The sequence below is a fragment of the Anomaloglossus baeobatrachus genome, chromosome 7 (assembly GCF_048569485.1).
Source record: "Anomaloglossus baeobatrachus isolate aAnoBae1 chromosome 7, aAnoBae1.hap1, whole genome shotgun sequence".
Taxonomy (NCBI): domain Eukaryota; kingdom Metazoa; phylum Chordata; class Amphibia; order Anura; family Aromobatidae; genus Anomaloglossus; species Anomaloglossus baeobatrachus.
The window spans coordinates 42,750,110-42,776,156 of record NC_134359.1 but is presented as its reverse complement, the minus strand read 5'-3'; the positions used below and the strand labels follow the sequence as shown (position 1 = coordinate 42,776,156).

At 43.1% G+C, this 26,047-nt stretch overlaps 1 protein-coding gene across 1 annotated transcript in view; it reads left to right on the top strand.

Annotated features, from left to right (window-relative positions):
* Positions 1–26,047, top strand: part of BAZ2B (bromodomain adjacent to zinc finger domain 2B) — a 475,838-nt gene that overhangs the window by 131,475 nt on the left and 318,316 nt on the right. The window lies entirely within an intron of this gene.

Sequence of the window (26,047 nt, the reverse complement as noted above, 5' to 3'; positions counted from 1 at the left end):
TGGAGGCTGCTGGGAGGAATAAAGTTAATTTTCTCCCATCAGCCGTGCTTTCAGCGTGGTGGCCGGGCAGCTTTAACACGCTATTAACCTGCAGATATACCCTATATCTGCAGGTTTTTTGGGAATGTGACACTTTCAATTTAAGTGAAATGTTTTGCAGGCCTCCGGTCCAACAGCCATGTCAGTAGCTAGTGGTTGCAAGACCTAGGGGGTGGACATATCAATGGGGCAAGCGGTGTGGCTGAACAGGGGCCCAAAGGTAAGAGGTCCCAGTTCTACCTCCAAAGTAAGTGGAATTGTGCATTTTGTACAGGGACCCTTTTATGTCTGTCCGCCAGCGGCCAGACCAGAGCTCTATGACCCTTCTATTACCTGTGGATCGTAAATATATCATAGGTCCTACTGATCAGAAGAGTAGTCAGGATTCTGCTGGTGGTAGGAGGTTCACAGCACTCTGGTCTGGCAGCTACAAAGTATCAAACCTGCTGCTGAACCAGTCTTGAAAGTCTTTATGCTCAACCCCACTTATCACCTATGCACAGGAGAACTAATAATGGGGGTCCCAGACATCATACAAAGGGGGGTCTTCAGCATGCTCACCTGTGTAACATTCAGTGGACTGATAGAGATAGCGAGTACATCGCATAGATAATGAAGGAAATATCAGAGAGCATGCTCGGCCGCGATGTCGGTGTTGCTTGTTTGGGTTTTAACCATGTTTTTCAAGAGTACAACGTTTACCAATTATAAGTAGCGATGATCGAATACTTCGATTATTCGGATTCGTGAATATTTTCCGAATACCTCGCCGCTATTCGACTATACGCGAATATTCGATGTGCAAGGTAAGTCTATGGGAAACATGAATAACAACTATTCGGTACTATTCGGGCTTCACATAGACTTACATTGCGCATCGAATAGTCGAATAGCGGCGAGGTATTCGGAAAATATTTGCGAAGCCGAATATTTGAGGTATTCGATCATCCCTAATTAGAATTTATGGTACTGGCAGACCCAGACAGAAAAGGGCCTTGGTGCAAGAACAGTATATGGGCCCTTTTCAGTCCAATAACTCATCAAAATGCACAATTCCACCTGTTTTGGAGCTGGTAGTGGCCTCCTTATCTCTTGGGCCCCAGTGAAGCTGCACAGGCTGCATCAATGATATGTCCGCCACTGAGCTATAGTGCTACGCCATGTGTGCACGTTGCGTTCTGTACCTTGCAGAAATGAACGCATCCTCTGGCAGAATTTGTCATTGTCAAATTTGGTTTTGACCACATAAACGCAGGAAATACGCATTGCGTTTTTCTAGCGTTTTTGCCGCGTTTTGCATGCATTTTGATAGCTTAAAATGAGATGCGTTTTCAATACAAAGACACTACTAAATAAAGTTTAAACATTCAAACACTAGGAAAAAATTGAAAAAAAAATAAAAAAAAATTTCCTGCTTAAAATCATACATTATAATGATAATTTTCCTAAAAAGATTGTTGAGGTTTAATATTTATGTAAAAAATAAATTTAAATTATTGTTTGAGTCTTTTTTTTTAATCTGGCTGGATGTGAGGGCAAAAGGAAACCTCTTGACCTCACTATAATGCCAAAACCACATGGTTTAATTTTGGCAAAAAGAGCATGCGTTTTGCATCTAAAATGCATGTAAACCGCTAGGATTTTGATTTTGGATGAGTTATCACAACTGTCATGGACTTCAATGTTAGCAAAACGCTGCAAAAAATTGACATGTTGCTTTTTCAAACGCAGAGATTTTGACAAAATTTTGTCACAAAAAACGCAACGTTTTTGGACGCATAGTGTGCACAATAAAGGCCTATTTCTTATTAATCCCATAGACTTTATTGGAAAGCAAAACGCATGCATTTTGGCATTAAAACGATGCAGTTCAAAACGCTGCAGAAACACATGAAAAAAACGCAAAGTGCGCACAAGCCCTTACTCACATGTGCAGAATTCCCGTAGACTTGCAGGTTTTTTTTCTGGTTTCTTTTTGAAAAATGCCAATACAAATCTTTTAGGTCTGTGAAAATCATGTACAGCAAATCTTATAGGTCTGTGAAAATCATGTACAGCAAATGGATGGCATCACGTGTTTAACATTAAGCTAAGGAGAGGAGAAGCGTAGTGATTTATTTATTTATCCATATGTGAAAAACACTGATGACACAGACCAAACACTTAGGCTATGTTCGCACGTTGCGTTTTTTTCCACGTTTCTGCAGCGTTTTTAGCTGCAGCGTTTTTGTGCCAAAACGCATGCATTTTTGTTTTCCAGCAAAGTCTATGGAAAAAGCAGAAATCCTGTCTGCACTTTGCTTTTTTTTCAGCAGCGTTTAATTTTCATATTTGTGGTCAAAAACCATGCTGAAAAAGAAGCAGCATGTCAGTTGTTTTTGCCATTTCTGCAGCGTTTCATTAACATTGGAGTCAATGAGAAATGGCAAAAAGCAACCAAAATCACAATTCCTGCGTTTTTCATGCTTTTTACCTGCTTTTCCACTGCGTTTTTGGCTCCAAAAACGCATGCTTTTCTGGACAAAAATTAATGGATTCTAATGTTCCTTTACACACACATAATAACCGAAAATATAAATGCTAAAAAATAATAAACTTTACCTATTTTTCTGTTATAATGTGCATAACCGCTATTATTTCATTATAATTGATATTTTCAATATAGTTTTATTAAAAGTTAATTTTATCCTTTTTTCTCTCTTTTTTCATTCTTTTTGACTAGTCCAACTTTATTTCTCAGTGTCTTGATCTACAAAACGCATCTGCAGAAACGCAGGTGAAAACGCAGGTAAAAAGCGCAGAAAACGCACTAAAAACGCGGTAAAAACGCATGCGTTTTTAGCGCTAAAAAATGGCCAAAAGCCATTTGGTCAAAAACCAAGGGAAGGAAAACGTGCAGAATAAACTGCAGGTACTCCGACGCAACGTGCGCACATAGCCTTAGGTACCATGTTTTAGCGTACGTGAAAAATACTGATGTCTGAATGAGGCCTTAAAATGTGACATGCATCATCTTCATCTGCAAATCGGCTTGTAGGTCGGAATACATGCAAATTATAATACACAGAGGTTTCATAGCTCCGTGCATCGCCGCGCAGATTCTGTGCTCCCTGTGCATGAGCCGTAAAGGTGACCAAAGACATGAGCTGACGACCAGCTGAACAGTCATTCTTCTCAGTCTCAGTTTTACCATTCACAGGCAGACATCTCATCATGTCCAATATACTTTCACCAATTTACAAACTATGGGGTGCACCTGGCGGCCCAAATTTCTAAGATTTTTTTTTTGTAAATCCAAAGACATCCACTGATGAACATCTATTGTCTATAGAAAACTTAAGCGGAGGACATTGATATTCTAAAGTGGTGATGTGTAGACAAAGCAAATGTTTGCCTTGGATCTTTCGGAGGATGAGACACCTTTCCCTAAGCTCATTTAACTGTGTTGAAATTGCATTGCAACCCTCACTTCTGCACAATATTTTGTCAGATGATGATATAAAAAAGATATATCAGAAAGGAGCCGTTCTCTATAATTTGCCAGTGCTTTATATATCCTTCAGTGTATTTTGCTTTTTTCCCTGTTTTCTTTTATGTGGATTTGTGCCAGCTGAATGCTTGCTTCAGTGTGAGCTGAATAAGACAATCACAAGTCAGGCATGCAACCCTTCTAATGCAAAATAGATAAAGGGGAGTGTTCAGTCAAAAAATGCAAAAGTGTCTAATAGTCTGACTGATTTGGTAGTGTTTGACATGATTTCTTCTATTTAGTTTTTTCCACAGGGCTTATATTTCAAAAATATACTACTAGGATGTCACGGCTGGTGGTTTAACGGGGTTATGTGGCCCTTAGGTTCTTCATCCGTTTGTGGAGTTAAGCAAAAAGATTCATGCTTGCCTGGTCCAATGTCCAGTCCTCTGTGATAGTTGGACCAGTGCAGTCTTTACTTTCATGCCCAGAATCCTTGTCTGGGCATCCTGGGCAGCTCTTGCTCTTACTAGGCCCTGCTTAGTCACTGGGCCTCACGCGATGTCATGACATTACATAAGGTCTAGTCACTAGGCCTCATGCGATGTTATGACATTACATAAGGTCTAGTCACTAGGCCTCATGCGATGTTATGACATTACATAAGGTCTAGTCACTAGGCCTCATGCGATGTCATGACATTACATAAGGTCTAGTCACTAGGCCTCACGCAATGTCATGACATTACATAAGGTCTAGTCACTAGGCCTCATGCGATGTTATGACATTACATAAGGTATAGTCACTAGGCCTCATATGCGATGTCATGACATTACATAAGGTCTAGTCACTAGGCCTCATGCGATGTCATGACATTACATAAGGTCTACTCACTAGGCCTCATGCGATGTTTTAACATTACATAAGGTCTAGTCACTAGGCCTCATGCGATGTCATGACATTACATAAGGTCTAGTCACTAGGCCTCATTCGATGTCATGACATTACATAAGGTCTAGTCACTAGGCCTCATTCGATGTCATGACATTACATAAGGTCTAGTCACTAGGCCTCATGCGATATTATGACATTACATAAGGTCTAGTCACTAGGCCTCACGCAATGTCATGACATTACATAAGGTCTAGTCACTAGGCCTCACGTGGCGTCATGACATCACATAAGGTTTAGTCACTACGCACGTGGGAAATAAAAATGGCGAATCTAATGCGATATTCACAGCAACTGAGAGCAGAGGAGCGATAAAATTCTTGTTTCTGCAGGGAAAGTCCTCGAAGGATATTCATGGTGATATGTCGCAGACATTAGGGGATCAATGCCCTTCATATTCCACAGTTAAGAACTGGGTTGCCAAATTTAAAACGGGCCACTTCAGCCCCAATGATGAGGAATGTCCTGGACGATCGAGAGTGGTTGTTGCTCCAGAGATCTTTGATGCTGTGCACAACCTCATACTGGAGAATCCACGTATTTCAGCTAAAGCAATAGCAGACATCATGGGGATTTGCCGTGAACGTGTTTGTGTCATTATCCATAAACATTTGGACATAAGGAAGCGATCTGCAAAGTGGGTCTCTAAATGTTTGACAACAGATAAGAGAAGCATGCGAGTGAAAAAGTCCCGGTCCATTTGTCAGTGTTTCCGGACTGATAAGAACTTTCTGGATGGACTAGTCACAATGGATGAGACCTGGATTTATTTGTATGACCCTGAAAACAAAAAGCAGTCAAAAGAGTGGAGGCACAATGGTTCTCCTCATCCAAAGAAGTTCAGGGTGCAAAAATCAGCCACTAAGGTGATGGCATCTGTGTTCTGGGATAAGGAGGGCGTGCTGCTAGTGAACTACCTTCAAAAGGGTTCCATCATCAATGCAAGGTATTACATTGAACTTTTGGATCAATTGAAGGTAACTCTGAAGGCCAAAAGGCGCGGCAAGCTGTCCAAAGGAATCTTGTTCCTCCAAGACAATGCCTCCGCTCACACTGCACAAGTAAACATGGCAAAACTGACAGAGCTGGGCTTCCAGCTGGTTGACCACCCTCCTTATTCACCAGATCTAGCTCTCTCCGACTATCATCTGTTTAAAAAACTGAAGAAACAGCTCAAGGGTACCAAATTTTACACCATTTCTGATGCCATGGCTGCTCTGGATGCCTGGTTTGAGGCACAACCGAAATCCTTCTTTTTGCTAGGCTTACAAAATTTGGAATACCGATATAAGAAGTGTGGTGATATCAGTGGAATAAATGTAAAGTATCATCATCCTATCTTGTTTCTTTCTGGGTAAAGCCAAAGACTTATCAGCAACCCCTCGTATCTCGACACACATACTAAATGTAGGGTGGAAAACATAGTGTCAACTCGGCCCAAGACAGTTTCTTTGGGGGGAAAAAGAAAAGATTTTTGTCTCTTATCCTTCTTCACTAATTTCCAAGAAAAGTTGGAATCAGGTTTAACAATTTAGACTAAACTACAGAATCATTTTATTAATAAATGGGAGTTCTCTGTGAGTTAGAACAAAGGGACAGTGTTCATCTGGAAATACTTTCTAAAAACAATAAAATGGTTTATACATTGATCGGTCTGATATTATCTGATATAAATCATAACTGGAAATCCGAACTATATAAAAAGGTGTTGCATGGGTCTGTAATTCGACCCATAACCAGGGCTCATACTGTGCATCCATGTTTTTCCAAATTATTCCGTAAGTATTCTCCCCCATGAGCTTAAAGGGGTTATACATAAGTAAAAAAAAAACCAAGGCTGCTTTTTTAAATGAGGAAATACACTATTTCTTACCATTATATAGCTTGTGTCCTGCATCTTTTAGCGATTTTCCCCTATGTATGATCTACATTTTTAATTTTCCATTGTCTCTGAGCTAGTGAGTGGAAATTACAACTATTCTCCTGTCTCTATGTAGCACAAACATAACAAGGCAGCTTTTTTATATGAGGAATGACACTATTACTTACCATTATATAGCTTGTGTACTGCATCTTTGAGCAATTTTCCCTTATGTACTGTGTACAGTTTTAAATTTTGGTTGTCTCTGAGCTAGCGAGTGGAGATTACTACTACTCTCCAGTTTCTATGTAGCAAATAGAAAACTAAGCTGCTTTTTTACATGAGGAATGACACTATTTCTTACTACTGTATAGTTTGTGTCCTGCATCTTTGAGTTATTTTCCCCTATGTACAATCTACACTTTTAATTTTCTGTTGTCTCTGAGCTAGTGAGTAGAGATTACAAATATTCTCCTGTCTCTATGTAGCACACAGATAACAAGGCTGCTTTTTTACATGAAGAAATACACTATTTCTTACCATTATATAGCTTGTGTCCTGCATCTTTGAGCAATTTTCCCCTATGTACGATTTACATTTTTATTTTTCTGTTGTCTCTGAGCTAGTGAGTAGAGATTAGTACTACACTCCTGTCTCTATGTAGCACACAGAAAACTAAGCTGCTTTTTCACATGAGGAATGACACTATTTCTTACTACTGTATAGCTTGTGTCCTGCATCTTTGAGTTATTTTCCACTATGTAAAATCTACATTCTTAATTTTCTATTGTCTCTGAGCTAGTGAGTAGAGATTAGTACTACACTCCTGTTTTATGTAGTACCAGACAGAAGCAGCAACAACATGGAGGATATTAACATGGCTACTGAGCAGTATAACTGTGAATCCCATACAGGATAAAACACTTACTGGAAAGCAGCATCACTATGTGACTGTTTACGTCTCCCTCTGTCTCCTCTCTCACTGCTCTCCTTTCTTTCTCTACTTACCCTCTCCATTAGCATCATCAGGCAGCTGTAATCTGATCCTTCAGTGAGCTGTCAGTCTATCCTTTTTTCCTTTTTTTGTTTTTGTTAACCAAAGTAATTGATGATGAAGGAGAGACAGGAAGTGGCTCATAAGTGGAGAAAGAAACATATTTTTCTGATAAGATATATTACAAAGTTTCTTTATATTAACTTGTAATATTGATTTATGCAAAGTTTAATGAAACTGTGACCAGTTCAATGGAATTGAGCTGTAATGCTCAATACAACCCATGGAACATGGAGCGCTGTTTTTGTAAGAAATCAGCCATGTTATTCAAACTAAAGGTTTTTCAAAATGTATTTATTTTCTGATAAAGCACCTATAATATTTAGGTGGGCAAAAAAAAACCTGTCATTCAATGTTGGCCATGTGGCAGATGTGATATATCTGGACTTTACAATTGCATTTGGTCCTGTACCACACTTGTACTGAAGTTTTAGAAGCTAGGACTAGGGGACACGATATGCACAGGGGTAAAGAGCTGGGTAAGGGACAAGAAACAAAGTCATAAATGGTACATTCTCTAAATGGTTTGAAATCAGCAGTGGGGACCACAAGGATCAGTACTAGAAGGAGTGGGGACCACAAGGATCAATACTGGAAGTAGAGGAGACCACAAGGATCAGTACTGGAAGGAGTGGGGACCACAAGGATCAGTACTGGAAGGAGTGGGGACCACAAGGATCAATACTGGAAGTAGGGGAGACCACAAGGATCAGTAGTGGAAGGAGTAGGGACCACAAGGATCAGTACTGGAAGCGGGGGGACCATAAGGATCAGTACTGGAAGCAGTGGGGACCACAAGGATAACTACTGGAAGCAGGGTGGACCATAAAGATCAGTACTGGAAGCAGGGGGGGACCACAAGGATCAGTAATGGAAGAAGGGTGGACCACAAGGATCAGTACTGGGAGCAGGCGGGACCACAAGGATCAGTACTGGGAGCAGTAAGGACAAAAAGGATCCATATTGGAAGCAGTGGGGACCACAAAGATCAGTACTGGAAGCAGGGGGACCACAAGGATCAGTACTGGAAGCAGTGGGAACCACAAGGATCCATACTGGAAGCAGTGGGGACCACAAAGATCAGTACTGGAAGCAGTGGGAACCACAAGGATCCATACTGGAAGCAGTGGGGACCACAAAGATCAGTACTGGAAGCAGTGGGAACCACAAGGATCCATACTGGAAGCAGTGGGGACCACAAGGATGGATACTGGAAGCAGTGGGGACCACAAAGATCAGTACTGGAAGGAGTGGGGACCACTAGGATCTGTGTTGTATAAAAATAAAGCTAGCCTGTATAATGTAACTGGACGATTTGGATAAGATGGTTGCATGTGTAAAAGCATGGCAGATGCAGTTTATGTTGATAAATGTACAGTAATTCACAGCAGACAGAGTAATCCTATTTCTGTATATACATTAAATGTAAAAAGACTGGGAACTACAGAACCAGGAGATGGACTTGGGTTTTCTGGTTACAAGTAAGCCAAGCAGCAGCACTCAATGTCAGGCAGCAGCTGCAAAAGCAAACAAGATTTTAGGGTGTATATAATTATAATAATTATAATTTTATTCATTTATATAGCGCTATTAATTCCACAGCGCTTTACATACATTTGCAACACTGTCCCCATTGGGGCTCACAATCTAGAGTCCCTATCTGTATGTCTTTGGAGTGTGGGAGGAAACCGGAGTACCCGGAGGAAACCCACGCAAACACGGGGAGAACATACAAACTCCTTGCAGATGGTGTCCTTGGTGGGATTTGAACCCAGGACCCCAGCGCTGCAAGTCTGCAGTGCTAACCACTGAGCCACCGTGCCGCCCACCCGTGCCGCGGTGTATAAAAAGAGATTAATTCCCTTGATTCCAATGTATCACATCTAGAATGTGAGATCCAGTTTTGGGTTCCACAAGACAATATTGGAAAGGTAGAGTTGGTTTGAAGGCAGGCAACTAGATTCTAACAAGTGATGGAAGGCCTCCAATATGATGAGAGGTTGGAAAAGTTGGGCTTGGTTAGCTTAAAAACCCAAAATGTATAAATACATGTGTGGTCAATATAAAGGACTGACACGTGATTTATTCCTTCCAAAGACAATACTAAGGACCAGGGGGCACTCACTGCGAGTGGAAGAAAAGCGATTCCGGCAGCTAAATAGGAAAGGGTTCTTTACAGTTAGAGCAGTCAGACTGTGGAATGCCGACCACAAGAGGTAGTAATAGTGGATATAATAAGGCTATGTGTCCATGTGTCATTTTTTTGTGGGTTTTTTTTCATGCGTTTTTCCTTGATTATTTTAATCAATAAAAGCAACATCAGTAAGAGACAAGACGGCGAATGTTAATAAAAAGCACAAAAAGAATCAGGAAAAAACGCATATGAAAAAACGCGCAAACATCATTTTGATGTCAGACGACGACTTTTACAAACATGAAACATTCCAGCTATAACTCAGAGTATGATTTTTTTTTTCATTCATTTACATTTTTTTCGCTTTTTTTTCATCCCCTAATTTAAGTCGATTCAAATGCGCTTGTTTATGGAGAGGAATAAGTCAGAACTTGTAGCAGCGTCGCCCGTCACAACAGTGGCCTCGCCACTTCATTTCCACACGGTGAGAGGTCCATAAGTGAAAATATTGCTCTGTCACCGGCATATTGAAGACACATGTATTCCGCTCTGGTTTGCTTTCACAAAGGCTGACAAATGTATACCAGGCTTACAACTGGGGCCCAGTTAATCAGGGAGAGACAAATAACACATTGCTCGCAAATTACTCTCAGGACCTTGCAGGCAGCCACGGGGTTAAAATCAGTTTGCAAAGAAGAACAAAAGAATATGCTAAGGAATGCAGCATCTAGAGCGGCTATATGTGCTGTCTATACAGAAAGTAACAAGGGCTCTTCAGGATGTCTCCAGGATTCCTGCAGGGATATTTGCACAGGAGACTCAACAATCCTGTGACTGAGAAATGTAAAAAAAAAATCTATATTCTCTCTGCCTAATGAAAAGAATGCCTGGACTACTACCCACAATACCTAGGATAGTCAAGGTTCAATATGTCCTTCAACAGAATGAATACATGTAAAGAATATGGACTGTAGGCATTTTGTTTTTACTTTAATGCAAGTACAGTGGAACCTTGGATCAAGGGTACTCTCACACTTGCGTTGTTTTCCTTCCGTTACAATCCGCCCTTTTGGAAAAGAGCGGAATCCGTTAACGGATTCCGCTGTTTCCCATAGACTTGTATGGGTGACGGATTGTACCAAAAGGACCTGCGGGAGGAACGCAGCATGTAACGTTGTTTTGAGCAGCGGAATCCTCTGGATTTCACTGCGCATGCTCTTTTTTTTTTTAAATCACAAACTTTATTTTGGCTTGCGGTGGCCAAACGTTCAGCTGAGCGCCCGGCCGTCGGCAAGTGACAGTGCTCAGCTGAGTGACCGCCCGCCGGCATGCCCGGGCAAGTGACAGCGCTCAGCTGAGCGACCGCCCGCCGGCATGCCCGGGCAAGTGACAGCGCTCAGCTAAGCGCCCGCCGGCATGCCCGGGCGTCGGCAAGTGACAGCGCTCAGCTGATCACCCGGCGGCCGGCTGCAGGGAGCGATCAGCTGATCACCCGGCGGCCGGCTGCAGGGAGCGATCAGCTGATCACCCGGCGGCCGGCTGCAGGGAGCGATCAGCTGATCACCCGGTGGCCGGCTGCAGGGAACGATCAGCTGATCACCCGGCGGCCGGCTGCAGGGAGCGATCAGCTGATCACCCGGCGGCCGGCTGCAGGGAGCGATCAGCTGATCACCCGGCTACTGGGAGTGATCAGCTGATCGTTCACAATAGTCTACCGCCTAAACTGTAAAAAAAAAAAAAAAAATGAAAACGGATTTCGTTGTTTTGCAGCATCCGTTGCATCCGTCACACAACGCAATGCAACGGATACCGTTTAACGCAAGTGTGAAACTAGCTTAAGAGTAACTTGGTTTGAGAGCGTTTTGCAAGACAAGCAAAGCTTTTTACAAATGTGTAACTTGGTTTAAGAGCGATGCTTTGCAATAAGAGCAAATCCTCACCGTGCACCGCTTCCAGTTCTGTCCTTTCAATATGCTCTGACCCGCTCTGGAAGTAACTTTCTGTATTTATGTGCTGTATACAGTATACCATTGTACAGTACAGTATATACTATATAGCATGTCTATCAGTTTGCATTTGTGGATATAGTATTGTACTTTCGTTCTGCTAACCAGTGCAGCACATTGCTTATACTGCACCTCTCGCACACCAACAATTCTATTCCAAGCTAAAGTGTAGTTTAATTTGTTTTATATGTTTTTACTGCACAGTATGTTGTATTAGTGACTGTAATAATTCTATATGAATACAGAACATTATATTATATTACTGTAATACATTTGTATAAATACACTAAATAATTTTGGGTTGTGGAACGAATTGTCTGTGTTTCAATTATTTCCTATGGGAAAATTTGCTTTGATATAAAAGTAACTTGGTTTAAGAGCTCATTCCTGGAACCAATTATGCTCCTAATCCAAGGTTCTACTGTATTGTTGGATAAAAAATATTTCTTTGCTGTTGGATTTCATTAAAAATTGTACCGTTTGCCTTCTACATCCTCCTGTGTTGTGCTCTCTATTTCAGGCTGCTGAACGAGTTAACTGAGAATCCTTCAGCACGGTGGCTCAGTGGTTAGCACTGTAGTCTTGTGGTGGCTCAGTGGTTAGCACTGCAGTCTTGTGGTGGCTCAGTGGTTAGCTCTGCAGTCTTGTGGTGGCTCAGTGGTTAGCTCTGCAGTCTTGTGGTGGCTCAGTGGTTAGCTCTGCAGTCTTGTGGTGGCTCAGTGGTTAGCTCTGTAGTCTTGTGGTGGCTCAGTGGTTAGCACTGCAGCCTTGCAGGGCTAGGGTCCTGGGTTCAAATCCCACCATGGACACCATCTGCAAGGAGTTTGTATGTTCTCCCCGTGTTGCGTGGGTTTCCTCCGGGTTCTCCAGCTTCCTCCCACACTCCAAAAACATATTGATAGGCATTTTAGATTGTAAAGGCTGCTTTACACGCAGCGATCGCACTCACCCCCGTCGTTCGTGCGTCACTGGCAAATCACTGCCCACGAACAATATCGCCGGTAGGCGTCACACCAACTTACCTTCCTAACGACGTCGCTGTGGCCGCCGAACAAACCCTTTTTTAAGGGGGCGGTTAGTTCGCTGTCACAGCGACGTCAATCATCCAATAGAAGCGGAGGGGCGGAGAGCAGCCGCATGAACGTCACTCCCATCTCATTGTCAGAGGACGCAGGTACGGTGTTGTTCGTCGTTCCCGGGGTGTCACACGTAGCGATGTGTGCTGCCGCAGGAACGACCAACAACCTGCGTCCACAATGAGCAACGATATTTGGGAAATGAACGACGTGTCAACGATCAACGATTTTGGGCACTTTTCGGATCGTTAGCGGTCGCTGGTAAGTGTCACACGCAATGACGTCGCTAACGAGGCCGGATGTGCGTCATGAATTCCGTGACCCCAGCGATATCTCGTTAGCGATGTCACTGCGTGTACAGCGGTCTTTAGTCCCAATGGGGACAGTGTTGTCCATGTATGTAAAGCGCTGTGGAATTAAAAGCGCTATATAAAAGGTTAAATATTATTATTATTAGTTAAAGAGGACCAAACACCAGGATTTTCCTTTATAAATTAAAGCCAGTGCTATACTGGTGCTATCATGCAGATTCTATACATACCTTTAGTTGTGAGGTCGGATGTATACTTTCTGAAATATAGGCAAGTAAAGTTTGTGAAATGCAAGTGATTGATAGCAGCTACAGAATATCTAATAGGTGGGTCGGGTTTTTCTAGTTATTCCTGTCCCTGCCTGCCTGTCCTTCCTCCTTCCTTCTTCGCCCTGTAATAACAGAGACAGGGGGAAGGAAGGACAGGCAGATAGGGGTGGGAATAACTATCAAAACCCCACCCACCTATTAGATATTCTGTAGCTGCTATCAATCAAGTATTTCAATAACTTTACTTGCCTGTATTTCAGAAACTATACATCCGATCTCACAACTACAGGTATGTATAGAATCAGCATGATAGCACCAGTATAGCACTGGCTTTAGGTTATATAGGAAAATCCTGGTGGTTGGTCCTCTTTAATTCTAATTCTGATAGGGAGTATGTATTATCTTTCTTTTACGAAGCTCCTCTGTGCTGACTTATGATCACATGAAAGCTCAGGCCTCCTCAATGGACAGAGAAAAGAGTTACAAAGTTCCCAGTAGAAGGAGCTCAATTTCGGGTTCTCAGTTAACTCCTTCTGCAGTCAGTAATGTGCAAGGAAACAATCTTAGGCCCCCTTCACACATCCGTGTAAAAATCGCAAATGTTGCATGTTCCGTTTTGGACATCCACATGGCCATACGTGTGTGTCATCCGGGCGCTGTCCGTATTTGACCCGTGCTGCCAGAAAAAAAAAAATGACTTGAATGACAATCACCAGCACATGCAGGTGTTTCACATGGTCCGTGTGAAAACACTGAGATGTTAAGATAAGATCTCTATTGACTTTAATTAGTACGTGTGTGAACGTATCTCCTGTACATGTGAAAATGGACCCCGCACGGACCATAGCCACTGATGTGTAGACTGTCCACATGTCCACTAGTCATCCATTAGAACGGATCCATTAGCAAAAAAGTTATGCAAACACAACTTTTTTGTCTGTTTTGAAAATATTGATTTTTTTTGAGGATCCATTTTTTTTTAACATGGGAGTTTATGGAAAACAGATCCGTTAACAGATTGCTATTTATCTTCCGTTTGAAACGGATCCAGTAAGGCTATGTTCACATTTCCATTGTTTAGGATCAGTCACAATCCACCGCTTTGATAAACAATCCATTTTGGCGGATCATGTTGTTTTCCATAGACTTGTATGAGCGGCGGATTGTGACTGATGACCCTGCATTGCATCCGCCACACATTAGTCATTTACTGACTGACTGTCAGGCGGGAAGGACACAACATGCAACATTTTTTGTTGCGGCAAAAAAAAAAAACGCACCCCGCAGGATTCCGTTGGAATCCGTCAGGAGGTATAATGTAAGTCTATGGTGCAGGATTCCGTTATTCCAGTGCAAGACTGAAATGATCGCCCGGCGGCCGGCTTTTGAAAGTGATCAGCTGATCTCCTGGCGGCCGGCTTTTCAGAGCGATCAGCTGATCTCCCGGCGGCCAGCTTTTCAGAGCGATCAGCTGATCTCCCGGAGGCCGGCTTTTCAGAGCGATCAGCTGATCTCCCGGAGGCCGGCTTTTCAGAGCGATCAGCTGATCTCCCGGCGGCCGGCTTTTCAGAGCGATCAGCTGATCTCCCGGCGGCCGGCTTTTCAGAGCGATCAGCTGATCTCCCGGCGGCCGGCTTTTCAGAGCGATCAGCTGATCTCCCGGTGGCCGGCTTTTCAGAGCGATCAGCTGATCTCCCGGCGGCTGGCTTTTCAGAGCGATCAGCTGATCTCCCGGTGGCCGGCTTTTCAGAGCGATCAGCTGATCTCCCGGCGGCCGGCTTTTCAGAGCGATCAGCTGATCTCCCGGCGGCCGGCTTTTCAGAGCGATCAGCTGATCTCCCGGCGGTCGGCTGTTCAGAGCGATCAGCTGATCTCCTGATCTCTCTTCTCTCTCTCTCTCTTTACTGAAATAATTTCACCAAAGGAATCCGCTTTCTCATGACAATCAATTCCATTTCTTGTCACCCATTGTACAACGCGTCAGTCACAAGCGTCAAGCAACGCAGGTGACTGATGCAAAAAAACGGAAATGTGAACATAGCCTAAGAAAAAAAATGGATCCTTTACAAATAAAAGAAAAACGGATGGTTAAATAGTAATTCGGTAACGGATCTATTTTCTATAGACTTCAATGTTAAAAAAAAAAGGTCCTACAAAAATCAATATTTTCAAAACAGACAAAAAAAATTGTTTTTGCACAACTTTTTTGCCAACAGGTCCGTTGTAACGGACGACTATTGGACACATAAACTCAGTAGAAAGTTTGTACAGGCTTGCACTGCAGACTTGTGAATCCCCACAGCGTGCACACTGTGCACAGTGCCTGCGGCGGAAGCGTGACTGCAAATATGCAATTTGCATACAAACCGTCACATGCCAACTAGACTTACATTTTAGGCATGCCTAGGAAGCACTGAGCGCCTGTGCTTGGTTTGAACAGTCATTTGGTGATGATAGACTCCTTTACTGCTCAATATATTTTGCGCATTTTTCTCTAGTGCTCTTTTCATTTAAGTAATTGCCCCCCTTATGTCTTTTTTGACGTGTGGTAACTGGGACAAACTCCATAAGCAACAGCAGAGTTAGGAGATGTAATTTATCCCTTGACATATCCACTTTGTAACGTAATGTCGGAAAGATGGACACAAGATCAATCGAACTGTGATCCTATGGACCACGGAGAAGAGAAGCCAAGATGATGACTTATATAGTAAGTACTCTGGCGGGGAAGACCTATGAAATGATGGCCTCCAATGTGACTCTATGTGGAGTCTAAATATAGAGATTGATAGAAATGAATCATGACCGGATGATTTACAAGTGTTAAGGCTACTTTACACACTGCAATATCGGTACCGATATCGCTAGTGTGGGTACCCGCCCCCATCTGTTGCGCGACACGGGCAAATCGCTGCCCGTGCCGCACAACATCGCCCAGACCTGTCACACATACTTACCTGCCCGGCGACGTCGCTGTGACCGGCGAACCGCCTCCTTTCTAAGGGGGCGGTCCGTGCGGCGTCACAGCGACGTCACTGAGTGGCCGCCCAATAGCAGCGGAGGGGCGGAGCTGAGCGGGACGTAACATCCCGCCCACCTCCTTCCTTCTGCATAGCGGCCGGGAGGCAGGTAAGGAGAGCTTCCTCGTTCCTACAGTGTCACACGCAGCGATGTGTGCTGCCGCAGGAACGAGGAACAACCTCGTTACTGCTGCAGTAACGATAATCGAGAATGGACCCCCATGTCACCGATGAGCGATTTTGCACGTTTTTGCAACGATGCAAAATCGCTCATCGGTGTCACACGCAGCAACATCGCTAAGGCGGCCGGATGTGCGTCTCAAATTCCGTGACCCCAACGACTCCGCATTAGCGATGTCGCAGCGTGTAAAGCCCCCTTTAGGCTATGTCCACACTTTGCGTCGTCCTAGTTGCAGTTCTAAACGCATCCACTGGCAGAAATTGCTTTTGCCAAAGTTGTTTTTGAGTACAGAATCGCGTTAAATATGCGTGCGTATTTACCGCGTTTTAGCCGCATTTTTTTGCGCTTTTTACATGCTTTTTCATTGCGTTTAGACAGATGCGCTTTGAACATAAAGACACTGCTAAATAAAGTTTAAACAGTCAAACATAATGAAAAAAGGGAAAAAAAGGAACACAATTTTTTAAATCATAACGAAAATAGTTTTATTTCATATAATTATAGCGGTTTTATACAATTTATATATATAAAATAGTAATAAATTAATATTTTTCATTAATTTAATTGTCGGACTATGTGTGTGTGTAAAGGGACATATCATTTCATTATTTTAATGTCAGAAAAGTATGCGTTTTTGAAGTAAAAAACGCATTGTTTCTGCACCTAAAAAGCAGGTAAAACGCTGGAATTTTGATGTTTGTTGCTTTTTTAAACTTCTCATAGACTTCAATGTTAGCAAAATGCTGCAGAAATGGCAAAAACAATTGACATGCTGCTTCTTTGAACGCATGTTTTTTGCCACAAATTATGCAAATTAAACGTCAGCGTTTGAAAATGCAAAGTGCCGGCAGGAAATCATCATTTTCCATAGACTGTGCTGGAAAATCAAAACGCATGCATTTTGGCATGAAAACGCTGCAGTTCAAAACGGAGCTAAAAAGCAGCTGAAAACGCAAAGTGCGGACACAGCCTTAGCCTAACAAATATTTATTACTCATTAAGCAATTTTTTTAGACTTCTGATAATTAGGATAATGCTTTAGGTTTACCGTATGCTCTATGTGCAGGGGCATGCATACAGAAGACAGGCTAGGGAGCAAATTGAAAACTTCCTTTTGTTGGTTCATGGTCGGTCTTGTTTGTTAGGCTAAGGCTATGCTTCCACGCTGCGGAAAATGAGCGGATTTTGCCGTGGATTTCTCGCGGAAAAGCCGCGGATTTCCCGAAAATCTGCAGCTCAGGCACTTCCCAGCCATTTCTATGGCATTTTGGAAATGCTGTGCCCACGCTGCGGATTTTCCGCTGCGGATTTCGTTCTGATTTTGATCCGGAAAAATCTGCAACATGTCAATTAGGCTATGTGCCCACGGTAGAATGTTGCTGCGGATTTTTCTGCATGAAAATCCGCGACTTTCCCGGCAAATCTGCACCTTTTCAAAGGTGTGGATTTGCCGCGAATTTACCGCGGAATTGCCGCGGATTTTGGTGCGGATTTTTTTTTTTTTCCCAATTCTGAAGCCAAAATCCGGATCAAAATCCGCAACAATAAGGCTATGTGCCCACGCTGCGGATTTACCGCGGATTTTGCCGCGGATTTGCCGCGGATTTACCGCGGATTTTCCGAAAATCTGCAGCAGCGGCACTTCCAAGCCATTTCAATGGCATTTTGGAAATGCTGTGTCCATGCTGCGGATTTTTCCGCAGCGGATTTGCCGCGGATTTTTATCCGGAAAAATCTGCAGCATGTCAATTATTGTTGCGGATTTTGGTGCGTATTTTGGGTATAGAATGGGGAAAAAAAAAATCCGCATCAAAATCCGCGGTAATCCGCAGTAAATCCGCGGTAAATCCGCAGCAAAAATAAGGTGCGGATTTGCCGCGAGAGTCGCGGATTTTCATGCAGAAAAATCCGCAGGTACATTCTACCGTGGACACATAGCCTAATTGACATGTTGCAGATTTTTCCGGATCAAAATCCGCACCAAATCCGCCGCGGAAAAATCCGTAGCATGGGCACAGCATTTCCAAAAAGCCATAGAAATGGCTGGGAAGTGCCGCAGCTGCAGATTTTCGGAAAATCCGCGGCTTTTCCGCGAGAAATCCGCGGCAAAATCTGCGCATTTTCCGCAGCGTGGGTACATAGCCTTATTGTTGCGGATTTGAATCCGGATTTTGGCTTTAAAATTGGGGGAAAAAAAAATCCGCATCAAATCCGCGGCAATTCCGCAGTAAATCCGCGGCAAATCCGCACCTTTGAAAAGGTGCGGATTTTGCGGGAAAGCCGCGGATTTTGATGCAGAAAAATCCGCAGCTACATTCTCCTGTGGACACATAGCCTAAGACCGCACTTTGCGTTTCCACCTGCGTTTCAAATGGTTTTTAGGTCCGTTTTGAGATGCACCTTTTGATTTTACAGCAAAGTCTATGGAAAATGGGGATTTCTAGACCCCACTTTGCGTTTCTAAACGCTGCGTTTAATTTGCATATTTTGTGAAAAAAAAAACAGGTGTTCAAAGAAGCAGCATGTCAATTGTTTTTGCCATTTTGGGTGCGTTTTTCAAATTTCCTGCGTTTTACCTGCTTTTTAGCTGCAGAAACACTGCGTTTTTTACTTCAAAAACGCATGCTTTTCTGACATTAAAATAATGGAATAATATGTCCCTTTACACACACACACATAATCCGACAATGAAATTAAAGAAAATTTTGATTTTATTGCTATTTTAATATTAAATATTATGAAACCGCTATAATTTCATAAAATATAAATAATTTCTTTATTAATTCCAAAATTATATGTTTTCCTTTTTTTCCATGATGTTTGACTATTTAATCTTTATTTAGCAATGTCAAAACGCATTTGTCAAAACGCAGGTGGAAAAGCAGGTAAAAAGCGCTGAAAACGCATCTTAAATGCGGTAAATACGCATGCGTTTTCAGCGCTAAAGTTCTGAAAAAGGCAACTTTGGTCAAATCAATTAAACCTAAAACGTGCGTTTAGAACTGCAAGTAGGAGAACGCAAAGTGCGGTCCTAGCCTTGGGCTAATTTCACACATCAGTTTTTGGCATCAGGCACAATCCAGCGTGTGCCTGATGCAACAGATCCGGCGCAGAATATGCAAAAACTGATGTGCCTGATCCTTTTTTTTTGACGGTTCCAATTTACCTGATCCGTCAAACGAGACCGGCGCATCCGTTTTTGCATCCCTTTCGTCGGTTTTTTTTTTGCTGGATCCGTTTTTTCCAATACATTGGAGCATGCTCAGTTTACAAAAACGGATCTGACGGCCGCATCCGTTTTTTACCGCATTACGCCAGATCCGGCGTCCATAGGCTTCCATTGCAAAACACGCCGTATCGCGTTTTTTTTGCCGGACAAAAAACCGTTACAATATACGTTCCCTCCGGCCGCCGCTTTAGGCAATTAAGACGAATCCAGCAAAAGCTGGATGCAACGCAAGGCCATCAGGCACAATCAGGCGCTAATACAAATCAATGGGGATAAAACGGATTTGGCGCCGGATCCATTTTACCCGTTTTTTTCCGGATTGTGCCTGATGGAAAAAAACTGATGTGTGAATTTAGCCTCAGAGGTTCTGACAGCCCCTGGTCTAACTGATCTGTCAGCAAATTTAATGATAGAAACTGCATAGAATTAATCTATTAGGCTATGTGCGCGCGTTGCGTTGGAGTACCTGCAGTTTATCCTGCACGTTTTCCTTCCCTTGGTTTTTGACCAAATGGCTTTTTACCATTTTTTAGCGCTAAAAACGCATGCGTATTTACCGCGTTTTAGTGCGTTTTCAGCGCTTTTTACCTGCGTTTTCACCTGCGTTTCTGCAGATGTGTTTTGTAGATCAAAACACTGAGAAATAAAGTTGAAATAGTCAAAAAGAATGAAAAAAGAGAAAAAAAGAATAAAATTAACTTTTAATAAAACTATATGGAAAATTATCAATTTTAATGAAATAATAGTGGTTATGCACATTTTAACAGAAAAATAGGTAAAGTTTATTATTTTTTAACATTTAAATTTTCGGTTATTGTGTGTGTGTAAAGGAACATTAGAACCCATTAATTTTTGGCCAGAAAAGCATGCGTTTTTGGAGCCAAAAACGCAGTGGAAAAGCAGGTAAAAAGCATGAAAAACGCAGGAATTGTGATTTTGGTTGCATTTTGCCATTTCTCATTGACTCCAATGTTAAGGAAACGCTGCAGAAATGGCAAAAACAACTGACATGAGGCTTCTTTTTCAGCATGGTTTTTGACCACAAATATGAAAATTAAACGCTGCAGAAAAAAAAGCAAAGTGCAGACAGGATTTCTGCTTTTCCCATTGACTTTGCTGGTAAACAAAAACGCATGCGTTTTAGCGCAAAAACGCTGCTGCTGAAAACACTGCAGAAACGCGGGAAAAAACGCAACGTGCGAACATAGCCTTAGACCTGGGAAGACTGGTGTATTTACTTTGAAAATCTATGTAAGCTATTAAGATGAGCAATTTTTAGTCCCGGAGAGAGCTCAAGTGTATTCAGCCTCTGCCTGGATGACAACTGTAGCTTGTACTGAACAGTGTGAGATTCAGCAGCAGCAGGAAAGAGGAGCAGTGAGGACTGGAGCGGTCAATCTGGCTATGTAGATGGAAAAGGGGACACTGGAGCTGTCAATAAGGTCGGATTCGGTAGAGACTGAGCTCAAACTTCTGTAAGGATTCTACAGTCATTGTGATGTGGATTTTCAAAATAAATACACCAGACTCATCAGGTCTAATATCTATTAAATCATTTTGTGCAGCTTGTATTGTGAAATGTAGTGTTATATGCCCAATGGCCTGTGTCTATCTCTTCTCTGATACATATCACCTTCCCTAATTATACGTAAGGTTATGAAATCCAAATAATTTTTTGCAAATCCAAATCTTTTGCATCTGACAAATTTAGCTCTGCTTTATCTGTAGCTAGGGGATGATTTCTAATTAACTTTAGCATTTGTGATATATATAAAATGTAATCTGAGGGGTTGTTTGCAGACTCCCGGTGACATACACGTGGCGGCACAATGTTTGCTTCATGCTAATGATAAGGAGCAGTTATTATATATACACAAGATGCTTCTGTATCTTGTGATGTCTATTCACTATGACGCATTGTATAGAGCTGCATGTTTATAGTTGGTGAACGCATAATAAAGGGTGCAATATACCATAATTATTATAGGGAACATTTACATAGTGCAATTTTTATTAATTAAAGGCTATAGACAGACTCTAGGGCAATTTTCTATAACTTAAATGCATGTATTTTGGGCTAAAAAGCATTTTGCATTTGACTTACATGAAATATTTTGGACAATGTGCCTCTAGTTTTGCATTGTGTATTATTGGCTGCGGAAAGAGTGAACTGAGAATCCATCAGTGAGCTCATTGTGATGGGGAGTTTGTAACTATCTTAAATCTCTCCCAGAGTTTCTCCCATCTGTTTTATGATCACTTAAAGGGAAACTGTCACCATGTTTCTGGTCCCCCATCTGAGAGCAGCATAATGTAGAGACAGAGATCCTGATTCCAGTGATGTGTCACTTACTGAGCTGTGTGCTGTCATTTTGAAAAAAATCAATGTTTTCTCTGCTGCAGATCTAGCTGTTATACAGAGCTCATGAATATGCTGGACTACCTGCAGCACGCCAAGTAGTCCTCTAATGATAATCTACTGCTGATTAAACAGTGATTTTATCAAAACTACACTAAGCAGCCCAGTGTGTGACACATCATTGGAATCAGGATCTCTGCCCTTACTTTAGGCGGTAAAAACCGGGTGACAGGTTCCCTTTAACATTCAGCTCTCTTTTGATGTGGTTTGTGAATATAAATCTGAGAGGTGATAAGAAACACAAACTGCTCACTGATGGCATCTCAGTTAGCTCATTCTGTAGCCAGTAATGAGCAGCGAAACAGCTTTAAAAACCAAATCAGTGTGAACTTATTTTATGATATCCAAGTACGAAAAAATATATATTGTTCTATCAAAATACATGCATTTAATAAGAACTAAAATGGCTCCAATGGTGTCCATACCCTTTTAATTACTTTATGGCATAATATCATTAATTCAGACTGAAATCTCATATTTTTCTCATATCACTTTCAAATTTCGGGGAATCCTTGGAGTAAAAGCGATGTGAGAAGAGGTGTGACATGGGAAGAGTTGGCATTGCCAGATGGTGCCGGTAGGATGTCGTATGGGAGTTCCCACATGGCGGGAGGATCACATTTCACTATAGATTGTTCACCGCTTCTTTTTTTATTATTGTGAATACAGCCATCGATACAAAATACTTTGCTTGCAGAAAGCTTAATTTTTAATTTCTAACTTTCTGAAATGATATAAATCTGCTAGAATGTGAGCCTCACGTTGCCTTTGTAACAGTTTCGGAGTCTGTGATTATTGTAGCGCCGCGCTGTAATTGTATATATATATTTAAACTGGTAGAATTACATTATAGCGCAGCGAGAAGGTGCAATTACAGCTTCATGAAAGTATTGTTCGCAGAATTGTTATTTTACAGAGGTGTGTTCTGCCCTCAACAATACGTAAAGGAACACTCCAGGCAAAGCTTATACCCAGTGTTATGGCTTGTGCAGGACCTGGGGGGGCCGGTGTATGACTAAAATCCTGCACAAAGCTAAAAAGCGTATCATACATACATGTGTGGTCAATATAAAGAACTGGCACAATCACTCATTCCTTCCAAAGACAATACTAAGGACCAGGGGGCACTCACTGCGAGTGGAAGAAAAGACATTCCGGCAGCTAAATAGGAAAGGGTTCTTTACAGTTACAGCAGTCAGACTGTGGAATGCCGACCACAAGAGGTAGTAATGGTAGATAACAGCTTTTATATCAGGGCTGGATGATTTCCTCAGTACACACAACATTGTTGGTTATAAGTGACTAAAGGCTACTTTACACGCTGTGATATCGGTCCCAATATCGCTAGCGTGGGTACCTGCCCCCATCTGTTGTGCGACACGGGCAAATCGCTGCCCTTGCCGCACAACATCGCGCAGACCCGTCACACATACTTACCTGCCTGGCGACGTCGCTGTGACCGGCGAACCGCCTCCTTTCTAAGGGGGCGGTCCGTGCGGCGTCACAGCGACGTCACTGAGCGGCCGCCCAATAGAAGTGGAGTGGCGGAGATGAGTGGCCGGAACATCCCGCCCACCTCCTTCCTTCCGCATAGCGGCCGGGAGGCAGGTAAGGAGAGGTTCCTCGTTCCTGCGGCGTCACACATAGCGATGTGTGCTGCCGCAGGAGCGACGAACTACATCATTACTGCTGCAGTAACGATAATCGAGAATGGACCCCCATGTCACCAATGAGCGATTTTGCACGTTTTTGCAACGATACAAAATCGCTCATCGGTGTCACACGCAGCAACATCGCTAATCCGGCCGGATGTGCGTCACCAATTCCGTGACCCCAACGACTCCGCATTAGCGATGTCGCAGCGTGTAAAGCCCCCTTTAGGGACAAAAAGTAGAATTGGTGGAGGAAGGGGGAACTAGATCGACCTAGGTCTCTTTTCAACCTATGTAACTATATAACTATAATAGTTTCATACTTTTAACGTCTTCGCAAGATGGTGATTTTCCACTTTTTTGGCTGCGTTTTTTCTTCACCTTCTTCTAAGAGCTATAACTTTTTTTTTTTATTTCTTTGTCAATAAGTTGGTTTTTTTTTTTTTTTTTTAAATGTGCAAAAAAATCCAAGAGTGTCAAAATTGTGGAAAAAAAACCCCAAAACAATTATGCAATTTTTTTAGAGGTTTCATTTTGACAGCGTTTTTTTATGTTAACCCCTTTACGACCTAGGACATACATATACATCTGCATTATTTCCCTCATCTGTCTGCTGATGATCGCCTCCAACTCAAAAATATTTCCCGGATCCGTACATTCCTTTCCCAAGAAGCTGCAGAATCCCTAGTACATGCCCTTATTATCTCCCATCTAGATTATTGCAACCTCCTGCTCTGTGGCCTCCCTTCTAGCAGTCTCGCACCCCTACAATCTATTCTAAACTATGCTGCCCGGCTAATCCACCTGTCCCCCCGCTACTCCCCGACCTCTCCTCTCTGCCAATCTCTTCACTGGCTTCCCATTGCCCAACGACTCCAGTTCAAAACACTAACCATGACATACAAAGCCATCCCCAACCTGTCTCCTCCTTACATCTGTGACCTAGTCTCCCGGTACTTACCTGCACATAACCTCTGATCTTCACAAGATCTCCTTCTCTGCTCCCCTCTCAACTCCTCTTCCCACCATCGCATCCAAGATTTCTCCCGTGCCTCCCCCTAAAGGCCGCTTTACACACTGCGATATCGGTCCCGATATCGCCATCGTGCGTACCCGCTCCCATCGGTTGTGCGACACGGGCAAATCTCTGCCCGTGTCGCACAACATGGCCCGGACCCGTCACACTACTTACCTTCCCTGCGACGTCGCTGTGACCGGCGAACCGCCTCCTTTCTAAGGGGGCGGTTCGTTCAGCGTCACAGCGACGTCACAGCAGCGTCACTGAACCGCCGCCCAATAGAAGCGGAGGGGCGGAGATGAGCGGTACGAACATCCCGCCCACCTCCTTCCTTCCGTATTGTGGCCGGGAGGCAGGTAAGGGGAGCTTCCTCTTTCCTGCGGTGTCACACGGAGCGATGTCTGCTGCGGCAGGAACGAGGAACAACTTCGTTACTGCTGCAGTAACGATATTTGAGAATGGACCCCCATGTCGCCGATGAGCGATTTTGCACGTTTTTGCGACTACCTTGACAAGCTTCAAAAGGAACCTGAAGACCCACCTGTTCCGACAAGCCTACAACCTGCCGCAGCCCTCAGTCTGATACAGCCCCACACAATCAACTCTACCCTAACCTACTGTATCCTCACCTATCCCTTGTAGACTGTGAGCCCTCACGGGCAGGGACCTCTCTCCTCCTGTACCTGTCTGTGTCTTGTATTGTTTATGATTATTGTACTTGTCCCTATTATGTACACCCCTTTCACATGTAAAGCGCCATGGAATTGATGGCGCTATAATAATAATAAATAATAATAATAATAATAATAATCCATGGCCCTATTTACTTCTATGAGACTGATGGAACATCAGCCCTATAGAAGTAAACAGGGACGTAATGATCGTGGTCACAAGGGTCACAACCGGGGCTGGAGGTGCCTTGCTGATCCCAGTACTTACTCCAGCTGGTTGTTCATCTGACGAAAATTGCGACACAGAGATTTGTTGGGTTGATGCACTGCATTACATGCTGCTGGCCAAATAGAGACCGCCAGCTGACGTTGGTGGTTCCATAACTAGTGGCGCATGGCAGTGAGGTCCTGTGTCGCCATAGCAGGCACACAGATGTCAGCTGCCGGTCACTGCTCCGGCTACAGAGAAGGACGTTGCGTGTAGTGGCAGCCGGGAAAGGTAAGAGGAATGGGTTTTTTTTGAGTATATACTAGTATGGAGGACATTTTTACCAGGACAGAGCCCAGGATAATGACATACCAGGATGGGCACAGGATGGAGGACATATTTACCAGGAGGGGGCCCAGGATAAGGACATATTTACCAGGAGGGATCCCAAGATAAGGACATATATATCAGAATAGAGG